We start from the raw sequence: 26,236 nt of genomic DNA, 5'->3' as shown, positions 1-26,236 counted from the left end.
TGATGAGTTCTAGGTGGTACAAGCTGGAAAAATCATGGGAAAATCATGAGCTCCTGTTTTATAAATTTATTTAGTTATTTATTCTGTCATCAATAAAACATATATGACATACTATCCATTATGATACAAAAACTCCACACAGTTTAGATTTTATGCTTAGAAAAATGCAGATAACATCTACACTTCTGATACGTGTATCTGGGACAATTAAATTTAAGCCTTTTGCAGAACAGAAGGATCTTATGGTTATACAAAATGAATTTGCCACTGGTTTTCCTTTTTACAAAATTAGGAATGCTAGAGCAAGTTTTCATTGGCTGGTTTTGGGTGGTACAATCCAAAAACTCCAGTTTTGTTGCTACTAACCATGATTACAGATCAGCTGACAGTTATTTTGCTAGTAATCTAGATTACATATCAGGCCATAGTTTGTCTGCTTGCTTGCTTGCTTGCTTTTTTTCTTCTTTCTTCTTTCTTCTTTCTTTCTTCTTTTCACGTGGTATATTTTATTCTAGGTTTTTAAAAATTCACTCTAATTATTTTGACTACTTCTCAAGTGGTGGAATTTGTTTAATTTGATATACTATTTTTTTTAAATCATTGCTCAGGCAGTTCAACTTTTGGACTCCTCGTTTTTTATTGTATTGTCTTCCTAGTGACAGCTTTATCATTTGCCTATGGATTGTTCCCCTCATGGTTTTCTGTATAATAAATTTATTTATTTATTTATTTATTTATTTATTTATTTATTTATTATGTCACAAACAGCAACACCTTTGACAGAGTAAGCCTTTAGACACCAAAAAAACTCTCACATTGGAGATTTTATGCTTGCAGAAATACAGGGAATACCTACACTTCTGATGTATGTATTTGGGAAAAGTTAAATTTAAGCCCTGTGAAGAACAAAAGGATCTTATTGAAAATGAGTTTGCCTCCAGTTTTTATTTTAAAAAACTGAGGAATGCTAGAGCAACTTTTCATTGGCTGGTTTTGGGTGGTACAAACCAGAAAAATTCAGTTCTGTTGCTACTCACCAGGATTACAGATCAGGCCATAGTTGTTTTTTTTTTTTTTTTTAACTTTCTGTGGCACATTATATTTTGGCTTTTTTACAATTTTAATTTGTTATTTTTTGGCAATGAACCAGATGGTGAAATACATGTAACTAGATATATGGTCTTTTATTTTTTTACCATGTCTCATGCATTTTACCATTTGGAGTCCTAGTTTTGTTGTATTGTTTTGGCTTCTTAGCAGCTCCCTTATGCTTTGCCTATGGGCTGTTTTCTCATGGATTTCTATTTTTTTTTTAACTTAATTCTTTATTTATTCTGTCATCAACAACAATATATTTGACATAGTATAAATTAAGATTCAAAAATTCATCCCATATCTGAGATTTCATTTTTGTAAAAATACAGAGTACACCTACACTTCTGATATATGTATTTGGGAAAAGTTAAACTAAAGGCATTTGCAGAACAAATGATTTTATGTTTATTAAATATTAGTTTGGCTCCAGTTTTCATTTAAAAAAATAAAGAATGCTAGAGTAACTTTCGATGGCTGGTTTTGGATGGTACCAACTGGATAATGCAAGTTCTGTTGCAACTGACAATGGTTAACAGAGCAAACCCCAGTTTCTTACATTCTTTTCTGTTTTTAACAAATCTGTGTAGTATAATTCTTGTTTTTGATTTTTTAAAATTTTATTGTTATTTTTTGGCTTTGCACTGGATGGTGGAATTCATGTAATTGGATATATGGTCCATTTTTAATCATGGCTGAGGAATTTCACCTTTTGGATTCTTCCATTTTTTATTGTTTTTGTTTCTTAGTGGCTCCTTTATCCTTGGCTATTGGCTGTTTGCCTCATGGATTCCTGTTTTTTAAATTTATTTATTTGTTCTCTCATAAAAAACAACACTGTGGGGAGCAACTCGGACTAGACTGTTACTCGAATTAAGACTTATTTTATGCATCTGCTCTCCCACAATATGGCGCTGGGAGAGGAGGAAACAGCTTCTACACTGCTGCCTCCAGTTCAACCAATAAACAGCAGGACCTGCTCCTGATTGGAGGAGAGCAGCGTACTCGGCGTGTGGGTAGCAGAGTTGGGCTTGGTGGAAGAGGACTATAAAGGAGGAGAGAGACAACATGCACCAGGAACATCTATCTGAAGGAACACCTGTGCAGCCCCCGAGAGAGCCGGCCGGCGGTGTGCCGCTCCCCCGCGGAAGTGGGGAAAGTGGCAGGGGGAACCGCCCTTCCACGGAGGTGGAAGGGATGGTAGCCAACCCGGGAAGAACCAGCAGCAAACCCGGGGAGGGCCGAGCAGACAAAAGAACAATGCAGGGTTTAGTGTCATTCCTCCGCGAAGAGGGGGAGCGACATAATGGTGCTGTGACTCGGATATGAAGCCTAGGCAGGGTTTAGTGTCGTTCCTCCATGAAGAGGGGGAGCGACAAACACATTTCATGTAGTATACCTTAAAATTCAAAAAACACTCCACATCTGATACTTTATTTTTAGAAACATACAGAGAACATCTATACTTCTGATATGTGCAAATGTTAAATTTAAGCCTTTCGCAGAACAGAGGATTTTATGGTTATTAAAATTATTTTGCCTCTGGTATTCCTTTTAAAAAGTTAGCAATGCTAGAGGAGCTTTCCATTGGCTGGTTTTGGGTGGTAGAAACTAGTTAAAACCAGTCATATCACCTTTTGGATATCTCAGGGTGTTTTTTTTTTATTATTTTGGTTTCCTAGTGGCTCCCTTATCCTTCTTCTATGTGCTGTTCATATGATGGATTTCTGTCTTTTAAATCTATATATTTATTTATTCTGTCACCACTAACAACATATTTAACATAGTGTACCTTGGATAGAATGTAGCTTTTATGCATAGAGAAGTACGGAGAAGACCTACAATTCTGATATATTGATTTGAGAAAACTTAAATTTAAGCCTTTTGCAGAATAGAAGGATTGGGGTTCGTGCTGTGGTTCCCATGGTTAATCTTCCACTTGCAGCACTGGCATCTCATATGAGCACCAGGTTCTAGTCCCGGTTGCCCCTCTTTCAGTCCAGCTCTCTACTGTGGTCCGGGAGGGCAGTGGAGGATGGCCCAAGTGCTTGGGCCCTGCACTCACATGGGAGACCAGGAGGAAGCACCTGGCTCCTGGCTTTGGACTGGCATAGCTATGGCCGTGGCGCCCATTGGGGAGTGAACCAACAGAAGGAAGACCTTTCTCTGTCTCTCTCTCTCACTGTCTATAACTCTACCTGTCTAATAAAAAAAAAGAATGGAGGCTTTTACAGATATTAAAAATGAGTTTGCCACCAGTTTCCTTTAAAAAAAAACAGAGGCTGGCTCTGTGGTGCTGTAGATTAATCCTCTGCCTGTGGCACCAGTATCCCATGAGGGCACTGGTTCTAGTGCTGGCTGCTCCACTTCTGATCCAGCTCTCTGTTGTGTCCCGGGAAAGCAGTAGAAGATGACCAAGTCCTTGGGAACCCACACCTGTGTGGGAGACCCAGAGGAAACTCCTGGCTCCTAGCTTCGGATCAGTTTAGCTCTGGCCATTGCAGCCATTTGGGGAATGAACCAGCAGATGGAAGACCTTTCTCTCTCTGTCTCTCCCTCTCATTGTCTGTAACCCTAACCTCTCAAATAAATAAATAAAATCTTAAAATAAATCAGGGGCCAGCGCCGTGGCTCACTAGGCTAATCCTCTGCCTTGCGGCGCTGGCACACTGGGTTCTAGTGCCGGTCGGGGCACCGGATTATGTCCCGGTTGCCCCTCTTCCAGGCCAGCTCTCTGCTGTGGCCCGGGAGTACAGTGGAGGATGGCCCAAGTGCTTGGGTCCTGCACCCCATGGGAGACCAGGAGAAACACCTGGCTCCTGCCATCAGATCAGCGCGGTGCGCCGGCCACAGCACGCCAGCCGTGGCGACCACTGGAGGGTGAACCAATGGCAAAAGGAAGACCTTTCTCTCTGTCTCTCTCACTGTCCACTCTGCATGTCAAATAATAATAATAATAATAAATCAGGAATGCTAGAGCAACTTTTCATTGGTTGGTTTTGGGTGGTACAAAATGGATAAAACAGCTTTTGTTGCTACTAACCACAGCTAATAGACCAGGCCAGTTTATTTGCTTCTTTATTTTTTTTTAAATTTTCATGTAGTACATTTTATTTTGGATTTTCAAAAATTTCAATCTGTTGACTTTTGTCTTCGCTCTGGATTTTGGAATGCATGTAATTGAATATACATATATTTTTAAGAATTATTTATTTGAAAGTCAGAGTTACACAGAGAAAAAAGGAGAGGCACAGAGAGAAAGAAAAAGAGGTCTTTCATCCGCTGGTTCAATGCCCAATTGGCTGCAATGGCTGGAGCTGTGCCAATCTGAAGCCAGGAGCCAGGTGTTTCTTCTGGGTCTCCTATGTGGGGGCAGTGGCCCAACGCCTTGAGCCATTATTCTACTGCTCTCCCAGGCCACAGCAGAGAGCTGGATCAGAAGTGGAGCCTGTGGACTTTAACTGGCACCCATATGGGATACTGGCACTGCAGATGGCAGCTTTACCAGCTATACCACAGCACTGACCCCTGGATATTTATTTTTTATCATGGCTTAAGCATTTCACCTGTTACATTCCTTGGCTTTTTTTTAATTGTTTTGTCTTCCTGGTGGGTCCCTTATCATTTGGTTTTTGGCTGTTCACCTCATGGGTTCCTGTTTCTAAATTTATTTATTTATTTATTAAATCTTTCACCACTAGCAAAATATGGGGCATATTATAACTTATATTAAAAAAAAGACCCTACAACTGAGTTTTTACTCTCAGAAAAGTACAGAGAACACCCACACTTCTGATATATGTATCTGGGTAAAGTCAAATATAAGCCTTTTGAAAAACAGAAGATCACTGAAAATGAGTTTGCTTCTTGTTTTCCTTTTAAAAAGTGAGAAATGGTAGAACAACCTTTCATTGGTCAGTTTTGGGTAGTACAAGCTGGAAAAATCCAGTTCTGTTGCTACTAACTTCAATTATATATCAGGCCACAGTTCTTTGTTTTTTTTTATTTTCACGTGGTATATTCTATTTTGGCTGCTTTTTAAATTTTGGTCTGTCATTTTTTTAGCTTCATGCCAGAAGGTGGAATCATGTAATTGGATATATGGTCTTATTTTCTTATCATGGCTCAAGCATTTAACCTTTTGTTTTCCTAGTTTTATTTTATTCTTTGACTTCCTAACAGCCCCCTTAGCCTATGGCTGTGGGGTGGTCCCCTTATGTGTTGCTGTCTTACAACTTATTAATTTATTTAATCTATCATCAACAACAACACATGTGACATAGCATACCTTAAATACAAAAGCCACCCTACATCTGAGATTTTTTCTTCAAATACACAGAGAACACCTACAATTCTGGTATATGTATTTGTGAAAGTTAAATTTAAGCCTTTTGCATAACAGAAGGATTTAACAGTTATTAAAAATGGGTTTCCCTCTCTTTTTGATTTTAAAAAATATCAGGAATGCTAGAGAAACTTTTCCTTGGCCAGTTTTGGGTGGTACAATCTGCATAAAATCAATTCTGTTTCTACTAACAATGACTGACAGCCCAGGCCAGAGTTTCTTTCATTTTTTTTTCCTATAGTACATTTTATTTGGATTTTTTAAAAAATTTCAGTCTGTTATTATCTGGCTTCCTGCCAGATGGTGTGATTCATGCAATTATATATATTTTTTATCATATCTCAAGCATTTCAGCGTTTAGATTCCTTGCTTTTTTTTTTTTTACTTATTTTGGTTTCCTAGTGTCTCTCTTATCATTTTTATGGGCTGTCTATTGTCCTCATGGCTTCCTGTTTTTTTAATAAATTTATTTATTTCATCATTATTAAAATTGCGAGGGGAGGAGGCAAGATGGCAGAATAGGAAGGGAGCACACTGATAGTCTGGGGAGAGACAGTTTAATAAAAGTGGAGATACTGCAGACTCAAGGAAGAGTAGGGGAGGAAACAGCAGAAGAAACTCTTCCGGGATGCGTGATTCACAGTGGACCTGCGTGGAGAGTGTGGGAGCCCACAGTTCGGGACACCAGTGGCAGACTCAACACACCAGCGCTGGAACGTGAGGTGAGCTGAACCTCAATAGCCCGAGACACCGGCAGGCAAGCGGAGAGAGGAGACTAGAGGGAACGACCCCCGGGGATGGGGGGGAAAGTTCTCCAGGCTAACTGGAAGAGACAGAGAAAGAGAAAAAAAAGGTGACTGGTACGGACACGGGTTTCTCTCTCTCCACTCACCTCTCAAGGGCGAGCAAGACAAAGAGCAGGCGCCATCTTGGACATACGTCATAAGCAGAGTGACCTCAGGTCTGCACCGGCCCTGAGCCTAGCAGAAAAACCTGACTCTGGGCGGGGCGAATGAACAGGAGATTAGGACCTAGTAAATTTGTGGTGCTACTGAACTGAGACTGTGAAAAAAGAGACAGTGGGGGAGAGAACTCACAGAATTCACGTGAGTACTCTCCAGAGATGCTACAATTCCATAACTTTGGCAACCCAGTGGGAGACTGAAGGAGAATTTGAGCCCACCCTGAGGGCAGAACAGATTCCCTGTGTGGTCCTTGGGAAAGAGCTGATCTCTGGCTCCTGTGGGTATATCATTTGCCTGCTAACTACCTCCAACTTCGTTCAGCTGTGCGGAATTACTTCCCTTTTGAATCAAAAAAAGAAAAGAGAGAGAGAGAGATCTACCATGCCTAACCTGGGAGTGTCACCTTTGGCACACCAAACAGAGCTCTCAGGCCACACCCATCTCAAGCCTCTAAGGCTCCATCAAAAACAGACAGTCCACTTAATCTAGAGTCATAGTATCACAAGAAAAAGCACCACAGTGAAGAAACCAAATATATCCAATATGCCAAATAACAAACGCAAAAACCGAGATAATAGAAACAAGGAAGTCACCATGACGCCCCCAAATGAAAAACACACCCCAATTCAAGATTATGAAGATGATGAGATAGAAGAAATGCAAGAAGCAGATCTCAAAAAAATTGATAAGAACATTAAGAAGTTCTCAAAAACAAATTCTTGAACTACAGAAATCCTTAATGGACAAGGTAGAAAATCTCTCTCATGAAAATGAAATATTAAGGAGGAATCAAAATGAAACAAAACAACTAGTACAACAGGAAACTGTGATAGTGACGAGAAATCATAATGAAGTGAAGAATTCAATAGATCAAATGAAAAACACAATAGAGAGCCTTACAAACAGAATGGGTGAAGCAGAAGAGAGAATATCGGACTTAGAAGACAGAGAACAGGAAAGGATACAGTCAGACCAAAGAAAAGAAGAGGAAATTAGAAATCTAAAACATATTGTCAGGAATCTTCAGGATACTATTAAAAAACCCAACATTCGGGTTCTAGGAGTTCCTGAAGGCATGGAGAGGGAGAAAGGATTAGAAGGCCTTTTTAGTGAGATATTAGCAGAAAATTTCCCAGGTTTGGAGAAGGACAGAGACATCCTAGTACAGGAAGCTCACAGAACCCCTAATAAACACGACCAAAAGAGATCCTCACCACGACACGCTATAATTAAACTCTCCACAGTGAAACATAAAGATCCTAAAATGTGCAAGAGAGAAACGTCAGATTACTCTCAGAGGATCTCCAATCAGACTCACAGCTGACTTCTCATCAGAAACCCTACAAGCTAGGAGGGAATGGCGAGATATAGCCCAGGTACTAAGAGAGAACAACTGCCAGCCCAGAATATTATATCCTGCAAAGCTATCATTTGTGAATGAAGGTGAAATAAGGACTTTTCATAGCAAACAGAAATTGAAAGTATTTGTTGCCACTCGTCCAGCCCTGCAAAAGATGCTTAGAGATGTGTTACACACAGAAAAACAGAAGCACGGTCATCAATATGAAAGAAGGTAAAGGAAGGAAACCTCACAGCAAAAGATCACAGGAAATTCAAAGCATATATTAGAACTTATCTTTGGCAAATGGCAGGGCAAAGTTACCACTTATCATTAGTCACATTGAACGTGAATGGCCTGAACTGTCCAGTTAAAAGACACTGATTGGCTGATTGGGTTAAGGAACAAAAGCCATCTATTTGCTGCTTACAAGAAATGCATCTTTCCAACAAAGATCCATACAGACTGAAAGTGAAAGGCTGGCAAAAGATATACCATGCCAACAGAAATGAAAAAAGAGCGGGCGTAGCCATCTTAATATCGGACAACATAAACTTTACCACAAAAACTGTTAAGAGTGACAAAGAGGGACACTATATAATGATTAAGGGATCAATACAACAAGAAGATATAACAATTGTCAATGTATATGCACCTAACTACAGGGCACCAGTTTATCTAAAAGATTTGTTAAGGGACTTAAAGGGAGACTTAGACCCCAATACAATAGTACTGGGGGACTTCAATACTCCACTCTCAGAAATAGACAGATCAACAGGACAGAAGATCAACAAGGATACAGTAGATTTAAACGACACTATAGCCCAAATGGATCTAACAGATATATACAGAACTTTCAGTCCTACAGCTAAAAGTTTACATTCTTCTCAGCAGTACATGGAACCTTCTCTAGGATTGACCACATACTAGGCCATAAAGCAAGTCTCAGCAAATTCAAAAGAATTAGAATCATACCATGCAGCTTCTCAGACCATAAAGGAATGAAGTTGGAAATTAGCAACTCAGGAATCCCTAGAGCATACGCAAACACATGGAGATTGAACAACATGCTCCTGAATGAACAATGGGTCATAGAAGAAATCAAAAGAGAAATCAACAATTTTCTGGAAGTAAATGAGGATAACAGCACAACATACCAAAACTTATGGGACGCAGCAAAAGCAGTGCTAAGAGGAAAGTTTATATCAATAGGTGCCTACATCAAGAAATTGGAAAGGCACCAAATAGATGAGCTTTCAATTCACCGCAAGGATCTAGAAAACCTACAGCAAACCAGACCCAAATCTAGTAGGAGAAGAGAAATAATTAAAATCAGAGAAGAAATCAACAGGATTGAATCCAAAAAACATTACAAAAAATCAGCCAAACGAGGAGCTGGTTTTTTGAAAAAATAAACAAAATTGACACCCCATTGGCCCAACTAACTAAAAAAAGAAGAGAAAAGACCCAAATCAATAAAGTCAGAGATGAAAAAGGAAATGTAACAACAGACACCACAGAAATAAAAAGAATCATCAGAAATTACTACAAGGACTTGTATGCCAGCAAACAGGGAAACCTATCAGAAATGGATAGATTCCTGGACACATGCAACTTACCTAAATTGAACCAGGAAGACATCGAAAACCTAAACAGACCCATAACTGAGACAGAAATTGAAACAGTAATAAAGGCCCTCCCAACAAAGAAAAGTCCAGGACCAGATGGATTCACTGCTGAATTCTACCAGACATTTAAAGAAGAACTGACTCCAATTCTTCTCAAACTATTCAGAACAATCGAAGAAGAGGGAGTCCTCCCAAATTCCTTCTATGAAGCCAGCATCACCTTAATTCCTAAGCCAGAAAAAGATGCAGCATTGAAAGAGAATTACAGACCAATATCCCTGATGAACATAGATGCAAAAGTCCTCAATAAAATTCTCGCCAATACAATGCAACAACACATCAGAAAGATCATCCACCCAGACCAAGTGGGATTTATCCCTGGTATGCAGGGATGGTTTAATGTGCGCAAGACAATCAATGTGATACACCACATTAACAGACTGCAGAAGAAAAACCATATGATTATCTCAATAGACGCCGAGAAAGCATTTATAAAATACAACACCATTTCATGATGAAAACTCTAAGCAAACTGGGTTTGGAAGGAACATTCCTCAATACAATCAAAGCAATCGATGAAAAACCCACAGCCAACATACTATTGAATGGGGAAAAGTTGGAAGCATTTCCACTGAGATCTGGTACCAGACAGGGATGTCCACTCTCACCACTGCTATTCAATATAGTTCTGGAAGTTCTAGCCAGAGCTATTAGGCAAGAAAAAGAAATTAAAGGGATACAAATTGGGAAGGAAGAACTCAAACTATCCCTCTTTGCAGTCAAGAGTTCTTATGTCACAGAGATGCAATCAAAGCATGGGCGGGGGGACTCTCTAATGCAAAACTGAGATAAAAGGAATGGAGATCCAAGTGAGGGGCCTCCCTGGACCTGGCCACAAGTTGTAAGACGTGGTGCCTTCCTCCTGGGCCTGCATCAACCCCATAGGCTTCGCAGTGTTGGAGGATGTTCCTCTAGCTAGGGATATATCAATCGACTTTGCCAGGATCATGAAACTTGAGTCTGGATCCTGCAGATCTCACCATATTTATCACCGCTCTAGTAGGGAGTCCATGAATCTGAATTTCACTCCTTAAGAAACCCAGTGCGCAGACCTTCCCTTTCAAACCCTTCCCTTGAGGGAAACAGCTGAGTGTATCTATAGTCAGTCCTGGGTCTTTGCAATCTCCTGACTCACAGTCAGCCAACCTCCCCAATGCACTGAATTTATGGCTGCAAGGGGCCCTGGGCTGCAATCAAGGCAGTTTCATAACTTGTTGGTCCTCATGGCTCTGGTTGGCCTTGCTAAGGTGCTTCTTCCTGGGGGGGTCATGTCTTCAGAGTGCAAGGCTCAAGGCCTGCCATAGGTGTAGTGCCTGGACTGGCACAGTGGCCTGCGAGGTCCTGACCTCTGGGCAGATCATGTTACCACCACTCCAAATGCAATCACGCGAGAAGCAGGAATGACAGTTTTGTCTGTACAGCAGGCATTCCTGGGGGACTTCCACAACTGACTTGGATACAATAGGAAAGCTACAAGCTGAAATCCAAGTTGATAGGCCTATTAAGTCCTAAATCATATATGCCTGGGAGGCTCCTCTATGAAAGCAAGGAGGTAGATAATATAAAATGCAGTTTTGCTACATTAAAAGGCAGTAGAATTTTGGCAATCAAAATAGCTGAGTTGCTCAGTGAGGTTAGGCCAGTAGCACAGATATCAACAGTGACCCACCAAAGGAGGAACTCCAAAGTAAGGGTAAGGACTGTCCAGTTTGAGGGCACACAAAGTCATTAGGAATTGGTGTTGTCCCAAGAATTGGTGGACATGTGAATTTCAAGATGGCCTTGAGTGAGAGTGGACTGCTCGACGACAAGTAGGATGATCACAAGTTCTGCCCCCTGAGACACATGACACTACCCCGGTATCTGGAAGGAGGTATCTGATGTGAGATGACTGATGGGGGCTCTGCAAATAGACGAAGTGTCAGAGGCTGACATCCTCGTAAGGACACAGACTCCTCAGGGTGTGGGTTTGTCTGGCCTCTGCAAATACCACTCCCATTTAACAAGAGATTCTCAGAGGCTGGAGGCCAGGGCCCAGCTCATGATGCTGAGGGAGGTAGTCCAAACTCTCTGAGTCAAACAGTAGTGTCACTACAAGCGCAAAGCTAACTTGAAATCCTTTACCCATGGGGCCCTCAGAACCAAAAACTAGCCATAGAGTAATCCTTAGCTTTTTCCTTGGAAGTATGCCTGACCAAGGTGCATCCTTGTGGGTGGCTGGTGAGACAGATGAATCTTAGGGTTCTTTAGAGGTGAGGAAGTTGGTGTTATCAGAAACTGAAAATGTGCTGGGCTTCCCTGGTTGAAACTGAATCAGTGAGGAAAAGCAGATATATGTGGATTTGTTGAGGAATTTGTCTGAAATCCTTGTTCAAAATATAGACCAAAAATTTGAGGTTGCAAGCTCTCATCTCATATGGAACTAAGGTCCATACCCACTTGGTCAAGAAGTCAGTTGCTGATGATTGAGGCCCATTTTTCCTCCTCCTCTTGATTATCAGTTGAAACGATGTCCTCAACATAGTGTCACAGGTGGATGCTAGGAGACAACTGAAGGCCAACAAGATCCTGTTAACACAGACCACGAGCCCTGGAGGACCACAGAGGCAGTCGACTGGAAGTCTCATAAAGGTGCATTGTTGGCCTTCAAATTAAAAGGAAATGGTGGGGCTGGTGCTATCGTATAGCGGATTAACGCCTTGGCCTACAGCATAAGCATCTCATATGGGCGTCAGTTTGAGATCCCCTGCTCCAATTCCCAACCAGCTCTCTGCTATGGCCTGGGAAAGCAGTAGAAGATGGCCCAAGTCCTTGGGCCCCTGCACCCAAGGGGGAGACCTAAGGAACCTCCTGATCCTGCCTTCGGATCGGTGCAGATCCGGCCATTCCAGTCAATTCTCTCTTTCTGCCCCTCCTCTCTCTCTATAACTCTGACTTTCATATAAATAAATAAAATCTTTACAAAATAAAGTAAATGGTGCCAAATCTCCACAAGACACATACAGTTCTTGCCACAGCAATAATGGCAAAATTATCAGGGGCAGTCTGATAATATCAAGTAAGGCAAATTCAAAGCGAAGCATGACCTTCTTGAGGTGGTGGTAACCTGCGGGATGCCTCCATTCCTATCCGCCAGCTTGGAGAAGGTGCTTGATGGGTGAGTTAATAGATGACTCAATGTATTTCAAAGAATACTTATACTCTATCATGGACAGCTATGTCGATTCCCCACTTGTCCTTCTTGAGTTATATTTTAGGGTGTTGACAATATAGGGATGTGTGTTAAGTGTCCATGCCGCATCAGTACAAAAGACTTGGGATTGATCTAGGTGAAGAACAGAAGTCTTAGGCTGTCCATGCCAAGGAACAGAAATGATAGCTGAGAGGTAGGCAGAAGCAACACAAGGACTCATAGGAAGAGGTTGGGTCCTGTCTTGATGCTGACCATGGCAGTCGACCCAAGGGCATGTCCTCTTCATAGTCTGTCAATGAATAATGACTGATGCACTTTACTGGGGAATGATCACAATGCCATAGGAGTTAGTGCCTGATGATCCATAAGGCTCTATAATGTGACCCTAATACATGGTGATTGTCATCCACAAAGATGCCTGGTGATGATTGCTTACCGCTAGTGTGCACAAGAATCCCACCATGGTTGAATGTCTGGTGGTCTTCTCTCTGTCTAGAAGGGCCTCAGTGGTGTCCAGAAACTCATGAGACTTGCCTGAAATGAGCCAGTAGGCAGCAGTGCAGCCTGCGAAGCCACTGACTTTGTTGACGATGTTCAGAATAGGTCACAACATGTATCACAGGAAGTCAGAGAGCGCACCACATCTGATTACACAGCACTGGACTGCAGGGAGATGCTGAAGCAAACTCTGGCTGTGAACACTCTACGTGTCTGCCTTCGTATTTCCCAGGGTGCTTAGGGTTTGCGTAGGTTGATAAACTTCTGAAGTTGCCGCCAACAGGGCCAGAAGTTTTGCTCGGTCCTGTGGTGGGACTGCTTTTACAAGTAACAATGGGAATGCTGATGTTGTGGCACAGCTAACAATGCTTCCGTTTTATATTGTAGTGCTGGGGCATGCCCCAGCTACTATGCTTCCACTCCAGCTTCCTCCTAAGGTGCATGGATAGACAGTAGGTGATGCCTGAAGATCTCAGGACTCTGCAACCCATGTTGGAAAAGAAGATGGAGTTCCTGCTCCTGGCTTCACCTTGGCTAATCTGTAGCTGTTGCAGCCATTTGGAGAGTGAGGTAGTGGTTGGGATGATATCTCTATGTCGTTCCCTCACTAATATTTTTTTTCCAAATAAAAAATCATTAAAATGTAACAATAGCCAAGGAACTGTGACAGAGTTGTTAAGATGTCATTTGGGTTACCCACGTCCCATATCAGAGCGCCTGGATTTCAGCATAATCTTCCTGCAGTCAGGTTTCCTGCTAATGTACACTCTGATGGATAGCAGGCATTGGGTCAGTCACTTAGGTCTCTTCCACCAATGTGAGAGAACTGGATGGAGTTCTTGGCTTCTGACTTTGGCCTAGCCCTTCCAATAATGTCTGCAGGCTTTGGGGGTGAGGCCAACAGATGGAAGCATCTCTATCTCACACTGCCATTCTAATAATTAGTATATAAAGGCATCAATACATTGTATTTGGCATGGCAATTAAAGACATCATTTTTGGTGCCAGCATCCCATCACAAAGTATCTAGGATCAATACCTGTCATGCATTCACATCCAGGTTCCTGCTTCTGCTTACCCTGGGAAACACAAGATGGCTCAGATATTTGGGCCCTTGCCACTCAAGTGGAGTGATCCAACCAGTGGGAAATCTGTTTTCTTGTCTTTCAATGAAACATAATGACTAACGCTTAAGTAAGTGAATAAATAATTCCACTGGGGCCAAGGTAGCTTGGTTGGGACTGTCCTAGGGGCAGCTTTGCCATTCAGGGGTGGTGGCTTGCACATGCTCACTGAAGAATGCCTAACAGCTCTCTTTTATTCTTAATTGTACACGTCCATTGAAATACAGAGGCTCCTGCTGTAGTGTGGTGTTTAACATGATCTGGACACCCACTGCAGTAGAAAACGTTTATGTTCACCCTCTGTGCAAACATGATGCCATCTGTTTGTGCTTTCCAGACAAGCTGGACAGGATCTTGATGTGGTTCAGTGACAGCTGCCAGCTGCCAAGTCTGTTGCCCCGTGATTTGTAGGCTACTTCCTGTCAGGAACACAGCAAGGTTGCCCTTCTCAATCTGTTCCTGTCCAGTCTTTGGGCAGGCTTTGTATCTCCATCCACAGCAAGGTGTATATACATCTGTGTGGACTTCCTTGGTGTCTGAGATACAGAACTTCACCACCTGAGACGGTTGCAGACAAGGCATCTACTTTCTTAACCATGTCCTGGGTGGTACTTGGCAGCATGTGAGGAGCAGCCAGCAGTCATCTGGTGCATCCAGACTCACCATCCCGCAGCATACAAGACTCTGCATTACCCAGGTGGAGGTACAAATGTCTGAAATGATCTCATGAGACCATGTTACTTATACGGGGCTGCCAGCAACACTCTGCACACAACCTCAAGAAGCCTCACTGTCTCACTGGGAGTCTGTGGGGGACACAGAAACCAGTGATAAACCAATGGGTGAACCCATGCACTCCATTAACAACGTCAGTCCACAAGTCTACCAGGTACTATTTCCCATACGGCAAATGACAGAGAAATTTTCCACCGATAAACTTTAAGCCTTTTTGACATGCTCTTATATTTATCACATTAAATATTCCTCAACACAACTGTTAACAATAACTGGATTCAACAACATTGTAGAATACATGATGTTGTGCATGGAAAAATCTAAACACTCCACCAAAAAATGGTTCAAGATGAAAAACCAATTCAGTAAAGTTACAGGTTACAAAATCAACATACAAAAGCAGTAGCTTTTTATATGCTAGCAACCAACTTGCCAAAAATGAAATCTAAAAAGTAATCCCATACACAATAGAGACAAAAATAAAACATTTAGGAATCAATGTAACCAAATAAGTGAAAGATATCTACAATGATAATTCTAAAATGTTGAAGAAATGAATCATCAAGGACTCCCAAAATGGAAAAATATAACTTGCTCATGGATTGGAAGAATTAGTATAATTAAAATACCTGTATTAATTAAAGCAACCTACAAAATAAATGAAATTCCTATCAGACACCAATGACATTTTTTACAGAATGAGAAAATAATCCTAAATTCCCTAAGAAATCACAAAATATCAAGAATAGCCAAAATTATCCTGAGCAAAATTTAAAAAACAATCAACTTGGAGGCATCAGAATGCCTGCCTTCAAAACTAACTACAAAGCTATAGCAATCAAGGCAGCATGATAGTGGAATTTAATTAATTAATTCATCAATCCAAACAGGTAGAGACAATTGATTTTTCATGGAAGTGCCCAGACTATACAATGGAAAAAAGTATCATCTATTCAGTAAGTGGTGCTGGCAAAACTGGATGCATCTATGTAGAACTGAATATTACAGTACTATAAAAACTGAAAGCCTGTTATTAGTATCAAAATCATTGCAACTGGAGGACTTCATGCTCAGTGAAATTATCCTGATACAGAAAGACAAATATTAGATGTTCTCCTTTATATAATGAGAGCTAAAATTTTCTTTTACGAAAAAAGAAATCAGGCAACAACAACAAAAGAAAAACAGAAAAAAAGTTAATGCCTGTGTATATCAGTATTGCTGCAAATATAGTTTTGTTCAACTTTCTTTTATATCTTTATCAAACAAATTCTTAAGGATGATATACTAGTATAATTTTAATAATTCATGATCATTTTAAAATTTACTGTGTATTAGTGTAGTAGTCATTTTTATAGAAACCTTTGATTTAATAAACATAAATCTCATAAGTACAACTTTTGGATTACAGCAGTTCTTCCCCCCATACCCACCCTCCAACCCGCAAACCATCCCAACTCCTACCCCCTCTTCCATCCCATTCTTCATTGAGATTCATTTTTAATGATCTTTATATACAGAAGATCAATTCTATACTAAGTAAAGATTTCAACAGACTGCACCCACACAGACACACAAACTTTAAAGTACTGATTGAAGACTAGTTTTACCATTAATTCTCCTAGTACAACACATTAAGGACAGAGGTCCTACATGGGGAGCAAGTGCACCGTGATACCTGTTGTTGATTTAACAATTGACACTCTTCTATTTGACATCAGTGATCACCCTAGGCTCCTGGTCATGAGCTGCCAAGGCTATGGAAGCCTCGAGTCCACAAATTCCAACATTATTTAGACAAGGCCATAATCAAAGTGGAAGTTCCCTCCTCCCTTCAGAGAAAGGTACTGACCTCTTTGGCGGCCCTTTCTTTCCCTGGGATCTCACTCTTAGAGACCTTTCATGTGGGTGATTTTTTGCCACAGTGTCTTTCTTGTCTTTCCATGCTTGAAATGCTCTCATGGGCTTTTTAGCCAGATTCGAATGCCTTAAGGGCTGATTCTGAGGCCAGAGCACTGTTTAGGGTAGTTGTCATTCTAGGAGTCTGCTGTGTGGCTTGGTTCCCATGTTGGATCATTGTCTCCTTTTTAATTCTATTACTTTTTTTTTTTGACAGGCAGAGTGGACAGTGAGAGAGAGAGAGAAAGACAGAGAGAAAGGTCTTCCTTTGCCATTGGTTCACCTTCCAATGGCCACCACGGCCGGTGCACTGTGGCCGGCGCACTGCGCTGATCTGAAGGCAGGAGCCAGGTGCTCCTGGTCTCCCATGGGGTGCAGGGCCCAAATACTTGGGCCATCCTCCACTGCACTCCCTGGCCACAGCAGAGAGCCGGCCTGGAAGAGGGGCACCCGGGACAGAATCCGGCGCCCCGACCGGGACTAGAACCCGGTGTGCCAGCGCCGCTAGGCGGAGGATTAGCCGGCTTTTTTTTTTTTTTTTTCCTATCTATTACTATCAGCAGACACTTCGTCTTATTTAGGTGATCCTTTTTTTGGTAACTTTTATTTAATAAATATAAATTTCCAAAGTACAGCTTTTGGATTACAGTGGCTTTTTCCTCCCATAACTTCCCTCCCACCCACAACCCTCCCATCTCCTGTTCCTTCTTCCATTCCATTCACATCAAGATTCATTTTCAATTGTCTTTATATACAGGAGATCGATTTAGTATATATTAAGTAAAGATTTCATCAGTTTGCACCCACACAGAAACACAAAGTGTGAAATACTGTTTGAGTACTAGTTATAGCATTAATTCACATTGGACAACACATTAAGGACACAGATCCTACGTGGGGAGTAAGTGCACAGTGAATCCTGTTGTTGACTTAACGATTCACACTCTTGTTTATGGTGTCAGTAATCACCCCAGGCTCTTCTCATGAGTTGCCAAGGCTATGGAAGCCTTTTGAGTTCGCCAACTCTGATCTTATTTAGACAAGGTCATAGTCAAAGTGGAAGTCCTCTCCTCACTTCAGAGAAAGGTACCTCCTTCTTTGATGGCCCATTCTTTCCACTGGGATCTCACTCCCAGAGATCTTTCGCTTAGGTTTTTTGTTTTTGGTTGTTTTTTCTTTGTTTATTTTGTTTGTTTGTTTTGTTTGTTTGTTTTTTGGCCAGGGTGTCTTGACTTTCCATGCCTAAAAACACTCTCATGGGCTCTTCAGCCTAATCCGAATGCCTTAAGGGCTGATTCTGAGGCCAGAGTGCTGTGATCTCTTTGACACTTAATGCCATCTTACTAGTTAAAGTGATCAGTTTAAGTTCATAACTGATCATAAAGATAGGACTTTTTTTGTTTGATTACTTTTATTGCCCTTGCCTATATTCTTCCTTAATAGATGAACTCTTTATTGAATGGAATATAAAGCTCTTATGAGGTAAATTTAAAAATACACTATTTCAAAAATAAAAGATTTAAAAAGAATGACAAGCCCTCACTTTTTTAATTTCTGGTTTGTTAAGAATAGTGTACAAATTAAAATGTCTCTGTAGTGATTCTCAAAAACCAATAAAATCCCAAATATGAAAAAGCTTATCTCATATTCATTGTATTGCTCTGATGCTGTTCAATTTCACATACACACATGAAAACATACTACCATTTTAGTTTATTAAAGGAAACAATCTAAAATAAATATCCATCACCAACTTAAACACAGCCAGGTAGCCCTTCGACTGAGCATGACAAGAAAAGAACAGTTCAGTTATTTACAGGTTATGTTTTTGCTTGTATTAATTAACCATTTTCAAATACCATAATATTAGTTGTGACATTAATCATTTAAAACCCCTTAACTTTATACACCAAGTAACATGTTGGTATTTTTCCTTAAATTTCATCCACAAGAGTTGTACAAATTTATGGGCTAGTGTGACATTTCAATACTCATATAAAATTTGTACTGATCAAATCTACATTAATCTTTGGCATTATTTTATGGACAGAGCCTTGGGCTCCTTTATTTCATTTTCTAATAAAAGATAACAGATTACTGTGAGCTACACACATCCCCCTGCATGATCCTAGGAAATGACTCAGTAATCTAAGGCTACTGGGATAATCATCCGTAAACCATTTTTTCCACCTAGTTTTAATATTGCAATTGGTTTCAAAAGCAAAACACGGAGAAACAATAAGGGGGAGGGGGGAGGAGAGAGAGAGAGAGAGAGAAAGAGAGAGAGAGAGAGAGAGAGAGAGAGAGAGAGAGAGAAGATACCACCCATCTAGTAGTTCATTACCCAAATGTCCAAAATACTCAGGGCTGATCTGACCCAGGCTGAAGCTGGAAGATGGTCTCCAATGTGGTAGCAAGAATCCAACTACTTAAGCCATCACTGGCTGCCACTGGTATCCTGAGCATTGTCTTTCCCACCATGCCAAATGTCTACCCTTCAAAAAACTGTCTGACACACCCTCATATAGCCCTGGCTTCCAGACGAGGAGGCCACAGTCCCCTATCTTGACCCCATCACTGCATGGTCTCCTACTCCCAAATCACTACACATGCCAAGCTCCTGCCCAACTCCAGCCACAGCATCTGGTTTAATGGATCCAACTGAAGACACTGGGGACCCTGGCCCACCAGGGTTACCAAACATGCAGTCACTGGACGTAAAGGCCCACATCTGAGGCAGAAGCAACCTGGATAACCACATGTCCAAAACTGAAACTGTATCACTGTTACACCACATATTAAAATCAGCTCAAAATGAACTGAAAGTCCATACAGAAGATCTGAACACTTACAACTTATAAAGTAGAAAAGTCCTTGACATCAGCCTCAAGAGTGGTTGCTTATGTGCTAACAACTAAAGCACAGAGAGCAAAAGCAAATGTAAGGAAATGAAACCCCAACAAACTAGTAAAGCAAAGATCAGTGAAATGAAAAGGCACACCAATGGATAGGAGGAAATATTAGCAAACTGGATGTGTGATCAAGGGAATAATACAAGGAAGGCATACCACTAAGCAGCAAAGAATACAATTTAAAAAGGACAAAGGACTGAATCAATGTTTTCCAACAAAGACATACAATGTACCCTGAGGGTATGTGAAAAAGTTCTGAACATTGCTATCATCAGCAAAATGCAAATCAAGATGACAATGGTTATTATATCTGTTAAATGGCTACTATTAAAAAGTTAAAAGATAACAAGTATTGGGCACAATGTAGAGAAAACAGAACACACACTAGTGGAGGGAATGTAAATTGTGCCAGCCATTATGAAAAGCAATATGGAAGTTCCTCAAATGAAATTAAAAAAGGAACAACCTTTATTAGCCATGAATCCAAAAGAAAACCACCATCTCAAAGAACTGTCTGCACCCCCACATTCACTTCAGCATCATTCACAATTCCACGATATGGAAATAACCCAAATCTTTGTTGATGGACCCATAAGGAAAACTGGGATACACACACAGTGGAATCCTCGCCAAACCTTAAAAACAAAGGAAATACTACTACTTGTCACAAGATGGATCCAAAAGTATGGAACTACAGGACATTACAATGAGTGAAACAAGACACAGAAATAAGAAATACTACATGATCACACTTACATGTGAAATATACAAAAGTCAAACTAACACAGAGAGCAGGAAAAATGAAGAGATGTTAGTCACAAGATACAAATATATGGTTATGGTGCTGGAGCTGGGGTGTAAAAGCTTAAGCCTCCACCTAGACGGCCAGCATCCCCTATGGGCACCAGACCGAGTCCCAGCTGCTCCACTTCCCATTCACCTCCCTGCTAATGTGCCTGGCAAAGCACTAGAAGATGTCCCAACGGCTTGGGCCACTGTGCCAAAGTGGGAGACCTGGGGTCCAGCCCTGCCACTGAGGACATTTGAGGAGTGAAATAATGCATGAGATGAGATATCCCTCATCCTCTCTCTCACTCTATCTTACTCTCTTTCCCTGCTGCCTGCCTTTCTTTTTTTTTTTTTTTTTTTTTTTTTTTTTTTTTTTGACAGGTAGTTATACAGTGAGAGAAAGACAGAGAGAAAGGTCTTTCTTCTGTTGGTTCACTCCCCAAATGGCCCCTAGAGCTGGCGCTGCACTGATCCAAAGCCAGGAGTCAGGTCCTTCCTCCTGGTCTCCCACGCGGGTTCAGGTGCCCAGGCACTTGGGCCATCCTCCACCATCCCGGGCCACAGCAGAGAGCTGGACTGGAAGAGGAGCAACCGGGACTCGAACCCGGCACCCATATGGGATGCCGGCACTGCAGGCAGAGGATTAACCAAGTGAGCCATGGCGCTGGACCCTGCCTTTCAAATAAATCTTCTGGGAAAATACATACATAAATAAAATTTAAAAATTTTAAAAACACTATAGGAGTGATAACTTTGTTAAGTAGCTTCATTGCACTACCCCTTTCATAGTGTATGGTAAGTACCAGGAGAGTCGAAAAGTTTGTGTGAAAATGCAATGTAAAGATCAGACTCATATCGAAACACACATTGCATGCCTTGAATATATACAATTTTTGTTTCTCGGTTGTATTGTAATAAGGCTGGAAAAATAAAACATGCAAAAATAGGTTCCTATACTTAAAATGCAAATAAAAATTAAGGAACTTAGGTTAATATTGTGGGGTTTTGGTAGGCTTCATGGGAAAGAAATGAGTTTTAAAACATTCATGATTGGGGCTGGCTGGCACTGTGGCGTAGTAGGTGAGGCCACCAAATGCAGTGCCGGTATCCCATATGGGCATCGGTTCAAGTCCCGGCTGCTCCACTTCCAATCCAGCTTTCTGCTATGGACTGGGAAAGCAGTAAAGGATGGCCCAAGTCCTTGGGCCCTCGCACCCACGTGGGAGACTTGGAAGAACCTCTTGGCTCCTGGCTGCGGATCAGCAGAGTTCTGGCCATTGCGGCCAACTGGGGAGTGATCCAGCAGATGAAAGACCTCTCTCTCTCCCTCCGCCTCTCCTTCTCTCTCTGTGTAACTCTGACTTTCAAATAAATAAATCTTAAGAAAAACATTCATGAACTTGACTAAACTAAATTTCAGGCGGTTTATATCTTGAAAATAAAGATTCAGGATTTCTATCAAGAGAATATTTAAGACAATATCCAAGTAACACATTACACTGTCACCTCACCTCCCTCAGACTGAAAACTCAGAAATAGAAAATAAAAGTTAGTATATCTGAAGGAAACCAGGAAAGTGAGAAGTGAAATTAGAATTATAAATTACCATATGGTATTCTCCCACCGATGGGTGTACATTCCTATATGCATGTAACACAGTTACATATTACAAGCAGGTTGAGAATTCGCCCAATTAAACCATGGAACTGAAAACGCAGGGCCTGCTTCATCAGCATGTCACCAGTGACACGGCAACTGGACCCAACGAAAAAGAGTACGCTCTCTGCTGTCCAAATTCTTGCTGGATTTCACTTGAATCTGTACTTTGTAAATGAAGGCTGATAGGAAGATGGGGCAAGTGCTGGGGCTTGGAGCCAGGGGGCTCATGCATAGTTTGATCTCTCACTGACTCACCGGGACAGGTCTTGGTCACAGTCCTCAGGCTCACTGCCCTAAAATGCCTTCCATTTCCCATCACTGGTGACCACAATGGCCCTTGGTTCAAAGCAATAGTTGGGTGTGGGCACATTATGTTTTGAGAACACACCTTTGGGGAGGCACCATGGTAGTTTCTCACCTAAACTCAATCTAAATTCCTAGGGTTTCCATATTGAAATGCATGACAATTTTTAAACAGCCCAATCTGCATTTTTCAGTTCCTACCAGGAGCTACACCTTATGGAGTTAGTTCTGTCAAGTTTTAGAATTTACACTTTCCTATAGTTTTCACAATGACATTCTTTCAGCTTATTTTGTAATCACAGGAAAGGAAGGAGGGAGGAGGGCAGCATGCTGGGGAGAGGAGGGAAAGGTGAAGTATCACTATACTCCTCAATCTGTGTCTATGAAATACATGATATCTGTTCACCTCTGTATAAATAAAAATTATTAAAAAAAGAAATTTAGCTGTGAAAACTGCAAGAGGACATAAACGAACCAAATGGAGATATCATGTATTTAAGTTGAAGAACAAAGCAAAACATGGCAATACCAAAATATTAAACCAGGATGCTCACAGCAGTATGGCAGGGCCTTCCCCGTGGAATGAGTAGCAGTACAGGCCTACGGCATCTTAGTCACCAGGGGCTGCAGCCTCTGCCAGGGTCAGAGGTGCTCACGCTGCACTTGCTTCACTGGATCAATAGGTGGCAACGTCTTCACTGATCAGGTTGCTTTAGAACCCATTTTCATAAATGGCAGGACCCCAGTAGATATCATGAAGTATTTTACCAGAAAACTGTGGGTCCCATTACATTTATCATATTATCTCTATGTACCTCAAAAATTTAGGGTCTGCCAAGAATTACTCAAATTCTACCTGCACAGAGCAGAGGGCTATACACCATGAACATTAGTCTACTACAAGAATATCTCTTGGGGACGGCACTGCGGCATAGCAGGAAAAGCTTCTGCCTGTAGTGCCGGCATCTCATAAGAGCACTGGTTTGAGTCCCCACTGCTCCACTTCTGATCCAGCTCTGTGATATAGCCTAGGAAAGTGGAAGATGGCCAAAGTGCTTGGGCTCCTGCACCCACAGAGAGACCCAGAAGCAGCTCCGGGCTCCTGGCTACATATCAGCTCAGCTCCAGCCATTGCGGCCTTATGGGGAGTGAACCAGCAGATCAAAGACCTCTCTCTTTTTCTCTCTCTGCCCCCTGCCTCTCTGTAGCTCTGCCTTTCAAATAAATAAATCTTTAAGAAAAACCTTTCTTTCCCCATTTGACACTCACATGTCATCTTCCATAGTAATCAGGTGGGGAAATCAAGCAAGGTGATCCATTAGTGTAGGAGGAGTTATCAATCACATAGAGCTCAGTGTTTGCTGAGGCAGCACTTTCAAATTTAACATCATATGTATGAAAATGTTTACAAGGTTTAAATGTCTTTGAAAGCAGCACTCTGAAAACTACACATATACCAATTCATTGAAGGATTTCCTGGACTCCATGCCTGTTCTCTCACTACAGCACTTCAGTAGAAAGCTTTATAATATTTGCAATACTGAACTGCAAGTCACAGTTTTAGTTTCCCCATACGTAATTATAGAGGCCTACATAACTCACAAACACAATTGTATAGAGGTAACAAAGGCATTGTTTGTAGAAAACTTTTCACCTAGTTTTTCCCCATAGATATGACTTTAGTTAAGCAGAGGAAAAGCATCTTAAGATGTTTGGCATAAACCACTCTAATTCTGGAATTTCCTCACAAAGTTTCTATATTTTAACTTCTTATTAGTAGTGCACTAGTAGTTGCTAGCCTAGGCTTTTTGTGGGAGATGCTAAAGTTTCATGGTAGTCACAGGAACAGAGGTTTGTAGAAAAGGTGACAGAACTGAGACGCAAAAGTGAAAAGCAAAAGAATCACATATTCATGTGGCTTTGAGAAGGGTGTAGGGACCAGACAGCCTTTGAGATGCCTGGTGATTGTTATCAGAGAACATCTGTGGACTGGGAGCATGAGAAAACAAAAGAACAGATTTTTCTTGGTTTGTTGTGTGTGAGGGCAAATTATGGAATCAAGGAATCAAGTTTGAAAATAACCAACACGAGAAAACCATGGGCAATATAAATAGGTCAAGCTAACGATGAGAGAAAGAGCCAAGACCTTCCTGAAACATGGTACAGAGATAAGGCTGCCTAGGATGAGAAGACCAGTGAGAACAAACACATAGACTGAACATGGGGTCATTTCAACTTCTGGATTTGAACAATCAGCACTAACAGGAACACCAAGAGTGGATACTGAGGAAACTGGAACATCCACGAGGACGTGCACCAAGGGGCTGTTTCGGAGTAGTCACTGGTCAGCATCTCATAAGATGAGGATCAAGGAATGATCCTGGGATGTCAACACGAGTAACTGCTAACCAGAAGGAAGGGAGACTTAATTCACCACATACTGTAAGAACCAAACCACAAAACACAATACCTAAGGATTTTGAAATTTTGTGTTGTTTAAAACACAGGACAAACAGGGATTTCAATTCACCAACCGATGGTTTAGAACCAATTACACGGCAACCAGAGTGGATACTGCCCAGAAACAATGCCCCTGCCTTCTCAGACCTAAAAATGGTCTACAAATATCATAATCCGAATGATTTCAGTATTTCAAAATCGAATTTAGAAGTAAAAAGAACCTGTATTGAGTTATTCAGAACCTTATAGTTTTATACCTGAAACAAATATACTTAGGAAGTAATGCTACCCACTCAAAATTTCGGTGCCATCCTCTGATGATAAACGGAGTCCCCATATTCCTAGTTAATGCAATAGTATGACTGGGATATGTAAATTTTACATGATATGTCTTCCCAGATAACCACACTCATTAACACAATACAACAATGTATTCCTCAGGAACTTTTTCATAAAATTAGGGAAACACTGGATATCACAGAGGCAGAATTAGAATTCAGTGGGGCAATGACAACAATGTACAACCATCTTTTTGGGTTTAGCAGTCAAAGTTATTACTGCTGTGTTGGAGAACCTTCAATGCAAACTGAGAGAAACTATCTTAGCAAATTAGGAAAAACAGGAAGCAAAGCCTGTGAGCAGGAACTTCCTTCCTGGATGACCAGATCCACTTTCTCAGCTCCTATCCACTAAGTAGAACTATAAATCCAGAAAATAAAACAAGAGACCTGGAAATCAACACAGTTGCTGGGCATCTTAATTGCCCACCTATAAGAAGATGACTCACCTGCGGGCACCTGCTGGTTCACCCATCCTGGCATCAGAATTCAGCCAGGTAGGCTCACACCTCCTGGAACTGTCTGTGATACCTCCGAGCACATATATGGTTTACAATATACAATTTAAAATCTATTTAGAACATATGATATGAAATTTATAATATATAATAAAAGGTTATCATATAAAATACAGTATTCAATTTATAACATACAATTTATTCTTCCTTCCCAATGGCTCCTAAAGGCCCAAGTGTCCCCTGCCTGTGTCCAGGACCGGCGTATGATATGCACAAACATTTCAAGAAGACTCACCAGGCGAGGATGGACAAACCTGAGGGTCCTGTTGAATCTACTACCGGCAGCCCGGCCCTTCCTGCAGGTGTTGCTCTCGGCTGCTCACCTCCTTGTTCTTAGGGCCAGGGCTTAGCACATGCTCCAATGAAGAGCTCCACGGCG

At 41.3% G+C, this 26,236-nt stretch overlaps 1 long non-coding RNA gene across 29 annotated transcripts in view; it reads right to left on the bottom strand.

Annotated features, from left to right (window-relative positions):
• Positions 1-26,236, bottom strand: part of LOC103346136 (uncharacterized) — a 331,605-nt gene that overhangs the window by 168,911 nt on the left and 136,458 nt on the right. For 23 of the 29 annotated variants that reach the window (XR_011381017.1, XR_011381009.1, XR_011381008.1 and 20 more), the window contains one exon: positions 26,093-26,236. This is a non-coding gene — a long non-coding RNA (uncharacterized lncRNA). Of the gene's footprint in view, positions 1-1,059 lie in introns of those variants that run through there. The other 6 variants (XR_011381019.1, XR_011381016.1, XR_011381007.1 and 3 more) reach the window with 2 other exon arrangements.

The sequence above is a fragment of the Oryctolagus cuniculus genome, chromosome 12 (genome assembly GCF_964237555.1).
Source record: "Oryctolagus cuniculus chromosome 12, mOryCun1.1, whole genome shotgun sequence".
Taxonomy (NCBI): domain Eukaryota; kingdom Metazoa; phylum Chordata; class Mammalia; order Lagomorpha; family Leporidae; genus Oryctolagus; species Oryctolagus cuniculus.
The sequence above is the reverse complement of the archived record's forward strand: the minus strand, read 5'-3'. Positions and strand labels throughout refer to the sequence as shown.